Source organism: Belonocnema kinseyi, chromosome 5 (genome assembly GCF_010883055.1).
Source record: "Belonocnema kinseyi isolate 2016_QV_RU_SX_M_011 chromosome 5, B_treatae_v1, whole genome shotgun sequence".
Taxonomy (NCBI): Eukaryota; Metazoa; Arthropoda; class Insecta; order Hymenoptera; family Cynipidae; genus Belonocnema; species Belonocnema kinseyi.
In genome coordinates this window covers 40,197,924-40,208,411 of record NC_046661.1, presented here as the reverse complement: position 1 = coordinate 40,208,411, position 10,488 = coordinate 40,197,924, and the positions used below count along the sequence as shown (strand labels likewise).

The window sequence follows — 10,488 nt, the reverse complement described above, 5'->3', positions numbered from 1 at the left end:
GGTAAAGCGGTATAAAGAGACCAAAAATGTTGATGACTTCCCAAATCGTGGTTCGACAGGAAAAGTGTCCGACAAATTGGAAAAACTGATCGTGTCAATGTGACAATGTGACATCATACTTTTTCAACGGATCTCCACGTTTCGAGACCTCCTGAATCCAAAAATCAGGTTTTCACAATGGCGTCTGTCTGTCTGTCCGTCCGGCCGTCCGTCCGTAAACTTGATAACTCTCAAAAAAATGAACTTACAAGATTATCATAACCAATTTTTGGATTTTCTTCAAAAATCGAAAATTCAAATTTTGATTGCACAAAAAATAATGGAAAATAAAAAATTCCATTTTGTGGACAAACTATGTAGGATATGAAAAAATATGAATTAACAAAAATGGTTATCCCAAGAAAGATATACAATTTCGTCAAGAATCACTTCTTGATAGGACGCGTACTTTTTGTTTTATTCGTGAAAAATAACGTTGAAAAAAATAAAATAAAAAAAATGTGCGGAAAAACGACGAAAGTTACGAGAAAAAAAAATTCAACAAAACCTGTTTACAAATATGTGTCGGAAATCGAGCGCGCAGCGCGAGCGTCACGATGGGAATGTGTACCTCAAAGCCTACAGAGCTTTGAGAAACTTAATCTTTGACTATACTTAATTAAATAGACAATTCAGAACATGAAGACGAATTTAAATACTGCCATCTAAAAGAGATCTTTTTGATAAAGTTTTTTTCAAGCATTCCAATGCAAAGAATAAATATCCGAGCGCGAAGAGCGAGGTGTAATTACGTTCGAGCGCGAAGCGTGAGGTAACCTAATATCGAGCGCTAAGCGCGAGATTCAACCTTCGCACGCCTTACGCGCGCTCAAACTTGCAAGCGAAGCGAGCCGCGCTCGTAACGCGCAATGAGAATGTTCCCCGCGTAGCGTGCAGATTTTTTAAGTTATGAACAATCAATACATTAATTAGCATTAGGCAGTCTCTATATATATCAAGCCTTCTAGAAATAATCGATTGTAAACGATTTACAACGATTAAGAGTCATCAAAGGTTGAATCTGTTTAAATTGTTGTTGACTTGACTGTGTCAGTTGTTCCCAATTGTATTCAATCGTACTGAATTGAGTAAACCCGCTTGCATGCAATGCTGTTTCTGCAGTTTTCGCTTGTAACGTACATGGCTCGCACGCTTTTATTGGTTACAAATTAAATTTTTTATGATTTCACCACAATGTTAAAAACAAAAAATTATCATTTTTGTTCTGGCAGTATACCGAATTAAAAATATATAGTATCTGGGTTATACCAACATACAAAAATCATGCCGTTTCACGGATGTGTCAGTGATATAGTGTGATTATCAAGTAGGCAGTACTCGGACCAAGTAAATTGTAGGTAACTTATTCAAATTTTTTAATTTTTTGTTAGAAAAACGTATCCAATACTTTTAATTTTCTTGCAATATAAGAATGCTGAATTTTTAAATAAGTTTGATATGAAATTCTCGAAAGTTTCTAGTTTAAAATATTTTTAATATTAAATTTTTAATATTTAAAATAATTTGGTTTGCCTATGCCTAATCTTAAAATCAGAAATTCATAAACTTTCAAATAACTTTATGGACGTTTTTCTCCAATTTTAGCATATCAAAGAATAAGAGTTTGATTTTAAATTTAAAAAATTTTTGAAACTGAATTTGAAATACTAAAATTTTTAAAATTAGTAAGTTTAGAATTAAGTAGATTAGGAGCCTAAATTTGAAAACGTTATTTTTTAAGTTTCGGAATTTGAACTTATTCAAATCAAATCGCAACAAGATTAAAAATGTACATCTGTCATACTTTAATTTCACAGAGCATAATTTTAAAATAAACAAAGGTACAGGCATATTCTGTATCCATATTGTACATTTTTAAATGCTTTTTTTAGAAGAAGCATCTGGACGGCTTGTAACATTTACATGCACACCTGAACGTTTTAACTCGAAATAGCTGGTTTTAAATGTTCTAATTATATATTCAAAATGCTCAGTGTTAAGAAAAATTCCACTTTGAATGGTTTAATTTGCAGTTTAGTCTTAAATACTTTAAATAGAAAAGTTCCAGTTTTGAAAACTTAAACTTTGAGTTTTAATCTGTTCTATTCTGTGTACATTTTTTTAAACTAGGAAATGATTCCAAATTTTTTCTTCAGTTTTAGTAGCTACCTTGTGAAAAATAAAAAAAGTAAATTTACTGTTCAATTTAGAAAGTTCAATTAATAAAAGTTGTTTTATTATAAGATGAATTTATGTATTAATAATGGCAAAGAATACAAAATTGAGACCACTTCCTGCTAAAATAATCTGTTATCTCTAATAATATTTTGAAATTATTTAACTTTGTTCAATTAATAACAGCCTAGAATCTTATTAAATAATAAAATAATACTTCAATCGATTTTCTGAAGATTCACGTTTTTAAAACATTCGTTTAATTTTTTTTTTTAAATCTCAACTGATTTTAAAATCTATAACCCTCTATAAAATGTTCACTGCAATAAATGATCCAAGAGCGCATAATAAAACAAACAATACAATTTTGCTGCTTTCACTAATGGAAAATCCACTTTTTTATTTTTATCGCGTATCTGAGTTTATATTTTCAATTTACAATACTATTAGCACATTTTTTATCTTAGCGCCACTTTCATCTGGTAAAAATTACCCTTCTAGAAATAATCAATTGAGATCGATAAGAAACAATATAACTAATATCTTAATTGTTCCGAATCGTGTTTCTCAATTGTGCCAAAACGATTGGCGAGGATTAAGCATTTTGCATTTCCAATTGTTTCTAATTGGGCACTTGAAATTTGCCACGTGATCGCAGCACTTTTCTCTGACGGGAATTATTTAAAGACAGTTATTTACATTTTCGGAATAATATAAATTTGAAACAGAACATATTATGAAACAAAGCAAATAAAAATTTTGTGAATAATTCTTACCAGATGAAAGTGGTGCTACGAATAAAATGTGCTAATAGTATTCTTTGTTAAAAATATAAAATCAAATACAGGATAAAAATAAAAATGTTGATTTTGTAATAATGAAGCAAAATTTTTATTTTTTATTATGCGCTCTCGGAAGTTTCAAGTATTATTTTATTATTTAAAAATGTCAAGCTGTTATTAATTGAATAAAATTAAATAATTAAAAATTAATATTAGAGATAACATATTTTTTTGTGAGAAAGAGGTCTCAATTTTTAATTATTCGCAATTATTAACACATAAATTCATATTATAATAAAAAAAGTTTGTAACTTTTTTATTAATAAAGCATTTTAAATTGTACGATAAGGATACAGAAGCCTTTACCTTTGTTTAATTTAAAATTATGCCATGTGAAATTTAAGTATGATAAATATACCTTTTTATTCTTGTTTCGATTTGATATGAATGAATAAAAATTCAGACTTCAAAAATAGGATTTTAAAATTTAGGTTTCTAAACTGCTTACATTTAAACTTAATAATTTCTTAATTTTAGATTTTCAAACTCAAAGTTTAAAACAATTCGTAAATTAAAAATTAAACTCTTATTCTTTGATATTCTAAAACGTCGAAGAACGTCCATACGGTTACATACAATTTGATGAAATTATGAGAATGACAACTGCATATAAAGACCAAAAATAAACTTTTTTCAGACTATCAAATGAAAAATTTGACCAAAATTACAGAAATATGTGGCCATTAATCACAATATTTCAGGGAGGAGAAAATATAAAGAATTGCTGTGATTATGGAAGGAAAACCATTTGTTGTAATGAATTCCGCACGCATTCAATTCAAATTTGAACCTAATGAAACCTAAATGAATCTAATGTTATACAATTCATAATTTCGAACCTTTAAAATAAAAATATTTGCAAACCAAATTTTTTGAAATATTCAAATTTTTTTATTTTAAATATTCATAACTTATTTATAAATTCAAAATTGTTATATTTCAAGAAACTTAAATCGATTGGATATGCTCTTCTACTAAAAATTTAATGAGTTACCTATAATTTATTTAGCCTGAGTTTCAAAATATTGGCGCCATCCTACCTTCTATAATATTTCCAATCGTTTCCAATTGGGAATCCATTATTTTGAGTTAGGGGTTAAGTTTTCCTACTACATTCTTATTTTGCCTTTATTATTCACTAGCGGTCTTTTATTCTGTCAAACAAACAACTTTCAAGAATACGAATTTAAAAAGAAGTAAATAAACTTTTTACAATAATATACCGGCTAAATCAAACTGCCTGATTGATAATCATACTACATCACTGTCACATAGTTAAACAGTAGGATTTTTACATGATTTTAATCAATATACTTTTAGCTTTTCATTCGGTATACCACCTAAACATTATATTTTTTTGTACTTAAAACTTTTGTTAAATTACTATAAATTTAAAATCTAACGAATAAACACGTGCGCGTCATATGCGTTAAAAAAGGAAACTGTAGAGGGCGTATTGCAGTCAAGTGCATTTACTCAATCCAACCCGATTGGGAACAATTGACAAAATTAGTAAAAATTTAAACTGATTCAACTTTTTATTACTCTTAATAGTTATTAATCTTGCTCAATCGATTATTTCTAGGAGGGTATCTACAAAAATTTTATTTACTTTCTTTCGTAATATATACCGTTCAAATGGATATTCTTCAAAAAACTTGAAGAACTGTTTTTAAATAATACCCACCATACGAAAGTGCTGCCATCACGTGCCTAATTCCAAGTGCCGGATTGGAAATAATTGGAAATTCAAAAAGCTTAATCGTTGTCAATCGTTTTAGCACAATTAAGAAACACGATAAAATGCGAACTAGTACGCTCGCACACGCAACGTAATGTGGGTGGTGAAACAGTCTCAAGTAACTAACGATTTCGTGATTGGTTGTTCGGACACACAGCGCTACGAAACGCGCGACTTATGAAATAAAAGAAAGCTCCCGGTGTAATATTTCTCTCCCGACATTCTCCCGATTTTCTCCCCGTGAACGTTTCTCCCAGCTTTCTCCCGGTTCTGTAGGTTTTCCCGGTTCAGTGGCCACCCTGTATTGGTAGTGCCAATTACAGAAAATTTGCCATATAGAAATTTTACAGAATCTATATGGATTTCCTTCTACTGTATTCTACATGGATTTCATATTAGAATTTGAGATGGTTTCTGAACGGAATTCCAAGAGCGTCCCTTTAGTTATAAGTATTTATATGGATATCCATACAGGATTTTCCGACCGACGCATTAAGTCCCTAAACATCTACATTGATTTATATGTATGCTCCTAACATGTAATCTATATGGAATTACAAAGAAGATTTGAAGTGGTTCTTATATGGATATGCAAATAAGATTTTTTTTAACACTGTCCTAATTCCCTACTTCTATATGGTTTTATGTGTATTCTCCTAACATGTAATCTATATGAAATTGCAAAGAGAATTTTAACTGATTTCTATATGAATTTCATTAGTGGGACTTTTCTAACAACGCGCTAATTAACTGCTTCTATATGGATCTATATGGACCATCTCAAGATGTATTCTATATGAAACTGCAAAAATAATTTGACGTGCTTTCTATATGGATGTGCAAATAGGATTTTTTTAACATCGTGCTAATTCCTTACTTCTAATCTATATGGCTGAAAAGGGAAAAGAAAAGGGGAAAAGAGAAAAATAAAAGGGGAAAGAGAATAGGAAAAAGAACAAAGGTAAAGGGAACATTTCCCTTCCACTTTACCCTTTTCTCATCCCTCTTGTCTTTTCCTTTCCCAATCCCCTTCACAGTTTTACTTTCCCCTTTCCATTTTTCTTTTTTTTCCCTTTCCCCTTTTCTCACCTCCCTTGTATTTTCCTTTCCCCCTCCCAATCACCTTCACAGTTTTCCTTTCCCCTTGTCATTTTTCACTTTCTCCTTTAACCATTTTCCCTTTTATTCTCCCATTCCCCTTTATGCTTGCCCTTTACACCATTTACTCTTTCCCCTTATCTTAATTATTTTTCATTCACTACCTAATCGACGCGTCCGGCCGCAGTGACCATTTTGTTTCTGGCGCCCATTTGCCTTCGTGTTCCGTGCGGCAATCCGGCAGTAAATGGACGTTTCTGGACGGCAGTTTTTCGATGCGAACGGGAGAACGACGGGATATTTTTCAGCCGTTGTATGAAAAAAGCCTATACCGATATTTTAATGATGGTATTCGGATACGCGCAGATACGCGGAACAAAAGACCAAGTGTTTGTGGCTGATATAGCAAGTTTCGACCCTAACAAGAAATCAAAATATTTTAATATTGAGTATATATATATATTTAAATGGCAAAATGTGCAAATTTTCGGAAAAGATTGTTTTCGTACCAGTCAGCAGCTTTTTTAATTAAAAATAGGGCCTCTAGAACATTGTGTCGTTCGAAAAACTTGCTGTTTTTCGGATTTACATATGTGAAGTCCGAAATAAATAAGTAAAAATGAATCAGCTTTACCTCCTAAGCAAAATTTCCAGTTTTGTATAAAGTAATATTTATAAATCATTAAAATGAACTGCAATGTTTATTAAAATTATTATATTTTAGCCCCTAAATCATCCAAATTCTATTCCTTCAGAGTATTATTTCTTCAGTAATATTTTTTATGGAAAAAAACTAATTATCGAAAAAAATTATTTAAACAAATTCCATTTGTTTAAACAATTAAAATTTAATGAACCAATGTTAATTAATATTCCACTAGACTAATAGTGATAATTTTGAAGAGAAAAAAAATTTTCGAAAGCAAATTATTTAAACAAATTCCATTTGCTTAAATAATTAAAAATTAATTAACTAATAAACCCATATGTCGGATAGATGAAATTCTTCATTGGATAATTCTCTACAGGTCTCCATACTTTCCCGTGACATTTTTTTAAACTGAAAAAAATTATTCTAAAAACTCAAAAAAGTGATCAAATGAAGAGATCGTTGCCCTGTAGCATACAAAAAAATTTTGCGATGCATTTTTAGACCACCCTAGTGTCATTAACTCTATTGAGATAGCCTCTCTGCTAGTTATTTATGATCGAACTCTTATTTCAATTTTAACCTCTCTGCTTGTTATTTATGATATTATTTTTATTTCAATTTCGGAAAGGACAATATTTGCACTTTATAAATGCGGATTTTGCGAATTAATTCGGAAATGTGTTCCTCGCCTCTGCATTAATTTTTGTTGTATAGTACCACCAATAAGATAAACCACGCAATAATACCACAAGTTGTCGCCTACGTACCAGCGAGCTCGTCTAGGATTGACTTAGAGAGTAAGTTAGATGATAAATCTATTAAGTTTAGAAGGAAGTAAGCTACGGGAGTACAAAGAATTTCGGGAGAAATTCACTCTAAAAGGGGAGATGTGAAGCTAGAAAGAATAGGCCAAAATATTTTAGCTTTGTAAGCGCACCCAGTGGGCACAAAATTTGGCGGCGTCTTTACGACATCGTTAAGACATCTTTACGACAACTTTGCGATATCCTATGTCCATGTCGTTAAGGTGTCTTTACGATATCGTAAACATGTCGTATGATATGACGATGTCCTTACGATATCGTAAAGACACCGAAACGACACGGACATAGGATGTCGTAAAAATGTCGTAAAGACGTCGCCAAATTTTGTGTCCACTGGGGCATTCTTCTATAAGAGAGTAGTTTCGTAGGCTAAGAATAGGTAAATATCACACCCTCCCTTTTTATATGATAAGCGCAGTAGAGTGTATGCTTTCATCGTGGGACCGTCCCGGCATGGCAGGGTCTCGACTCTAGAGTCGTTCCTTGTCTGACTGCTACGGCTGCAACTTGTGTTTCATTTGATAAACTATCTGACCAGATCTACGTATCTGCGTCAGTACAAATTAAATTAAAGTGACTTTTCATTCAGACTGTCACATATGAATATGGACAATACTTCCCGTTCCTGTGTATGGCGCTAGTATGGCAGGGGGGTTAAATGACAGCTGCCTATGTTGACATTGAAACATTTGGCATTATTTACAATTGTGATATTTGATTGACACAGATAAATTATTATTTGTATAAAAAAATTGAAATAATTTTATTCCCCGCGAAACTTCTTTTTTTGAGATGTGTGTAATCCTAGTGATCCTGTGACAGATGAGGTAGGTACATTTGAATTATTCAAATTTCATCAAATTTTCACTTTATCAAACACTCATCAATTGACACTTCACTGTATCAAACTTTGACTTAAATATAGCAGTTTTTATATTCCAATATTCTTAACATGGCTCATGGCTCAACAAATTTCTTCGACGATTTAGGAATGTTGTATTTTTCTTTTTGCCGTGAGGTTATATTTACAAGAACCATGCCGGCGGTCATCTACACCCGTACCACACTAGCGCCGCTCCTAAGAATATCTAGCATTTCGATGCGTTTATGTACATCCGACAGAAAAATACTCGTTTTTGGTTAAGTCAATGTACAGGACTTTGGGCTCCTTATGTCTATTCTCCATGTATTTTCAATTCAACCATCAGCTAATTTCACTTAGTCAGATCTTAAGAGTGATTTAAAAGTATTCCTTTCTTTACTTATTAATGAGAAAATTCATCAATTAAAAAAAAAGTGTTAATAATTTAAAGAAAAATCTAAAAAGGGAGTCGGTTTGGTGACGGCCAACTGCTGTAAATACCTCTGCCCGCCCGATACATGACGAATACAATAGGACCATTATATCATAGAGTTTCCCAAACTAGTGCCCGGAACACTCGATTTGCAGTCCTTGTTACTGTCCTTGTTTACTTGAAAAGATATATTTTTAACCAAAAATGGAATTGTGGAATTTTCAGATCAAAAAATTAGTTTTTAATCAAATGATTCATTTTTAAACCAAAGTAAATGGAATCCTGGAATTCGTAGATTAAAAATTTAGTTCTCAACCAAATAATTCATTTTTAGCGAAGTAGTTCGACTATTAAGTTGTAAAATTCATTAATTGCTTAATTTCCCATTACAGTTAAACAATAATTATTTAACTAGGAATTGGTTTTAATGATTTTTTAACTATTATTATTACTGTTTTTTAAAGATTTTTAAACGAAGGAACATTCCATTTGTTTTAAACGTATAAAAAACGGTCCTTTTCAGGGCTACAAAATATTATTGATAATATTCCGTGTGTGTCTTTAATTTTCTTTTTAATTTCAGTGTTTCACTTTGTAATGACTTCAAATACTTCGAATAAATAAGAAGACTTGGTTTCTGTCATTATATATATATATATATATTTATTTATTACTAAATCATTAGTATAGACTAAATTGAAGCACTATTGTTCATTAGGCCTATGATATGGCTATCTCCTATTACATTAAGCATTATTTTGTTTAAAACTAATTTTGTAATCTGAAAATTCCACTTACCTAAGGTAAAAATATTTTTCGAATTATTATTTATTAATTTATTAATTGTTAATTATTATTATGTATTATTTAATATAGAATATATTGAATTTGTAGATCATCCTCTAATTATTATTATTATTATATAAACACCTAATCCTTAAAAACATAATAATAATAAATTAAAATATTAAGATATAATTTATTATGTTGTATTTATTATAATAACATTCTATAGTTGAAAAAATCATTAAAATAAATGCCTAGTTGAATTATTAATTTTAAGCTGTAATGGAAAATTAAACAATATATGAATTTTACAACTTAAGTTTTACACAAAAATACGAACCCTCTAGAGCCTCGTCTAGTCGCCGCCAGGATTCGTATTTTCGTGTACAACGTTACCGGCTGATGCCGATGAAATTGATAGTTGAAATTTTTTTTACATCTTTTATTATTAAGCTTTGTACTCAAACGTAGTTTTCTTTCGGCTCTTGCATTTTTCAAAGTTTGAGACCGATATTTTATGTATTAAAAATGTTTGAAAGTTCAAAAAATGTCGAGGTTCAGAAAAAAGATGTAACAATTTTCAGTGAAGTTCCTACCAAAATGCAGTACCTAAACGTACTTTATTGGACTCTAATACATTATCCAAAGTTTCAGCTCGATATTTTATTTACAAAAGAAGTTCTTAGGTTCAAAAAAATATTCAGTGAACTGATAAAGTGAGGTAGGTAATATAGGTATTTGGCTGTGTCACATGCGCTTAATAGTAGAACTACTTTGTTAAAAATGAATTATTTTGTTGAAAACTAAATTTTCAATCTACAGATTCCAGGATTCCATTTACTTTGGTTTAAAAATAAATTATTTTGATAAAAACTAATTTTTTTATCAGAAAATTCCATTTTTGGTTAAAAATATATTTTGTGAAGTATAATATTCTTCTATGCAGTTTCAACCATTCTACGGAAAAAAACCATAATGCTAGCTAGCCAGGGTCAAAACATAAACTAAAATCTGCCATAACTTATTCTAATTTTAA

The 10,488-nt window shown here is 30.6% G+C and overlaps 1 protein-coding gene across 2 annotated transcripts in view; it reads right to left on the bottom strand.

Moving 5' to 3' along the window:
* Positions 1–10,488, bottom strand: part of LOC117172373 (solute carrier family 35 member G1) — a 106,621-nt gene that overhangs the window by 95,220 nt on the left and 913 nt on the right. The window lies entirely within an intron of this gene.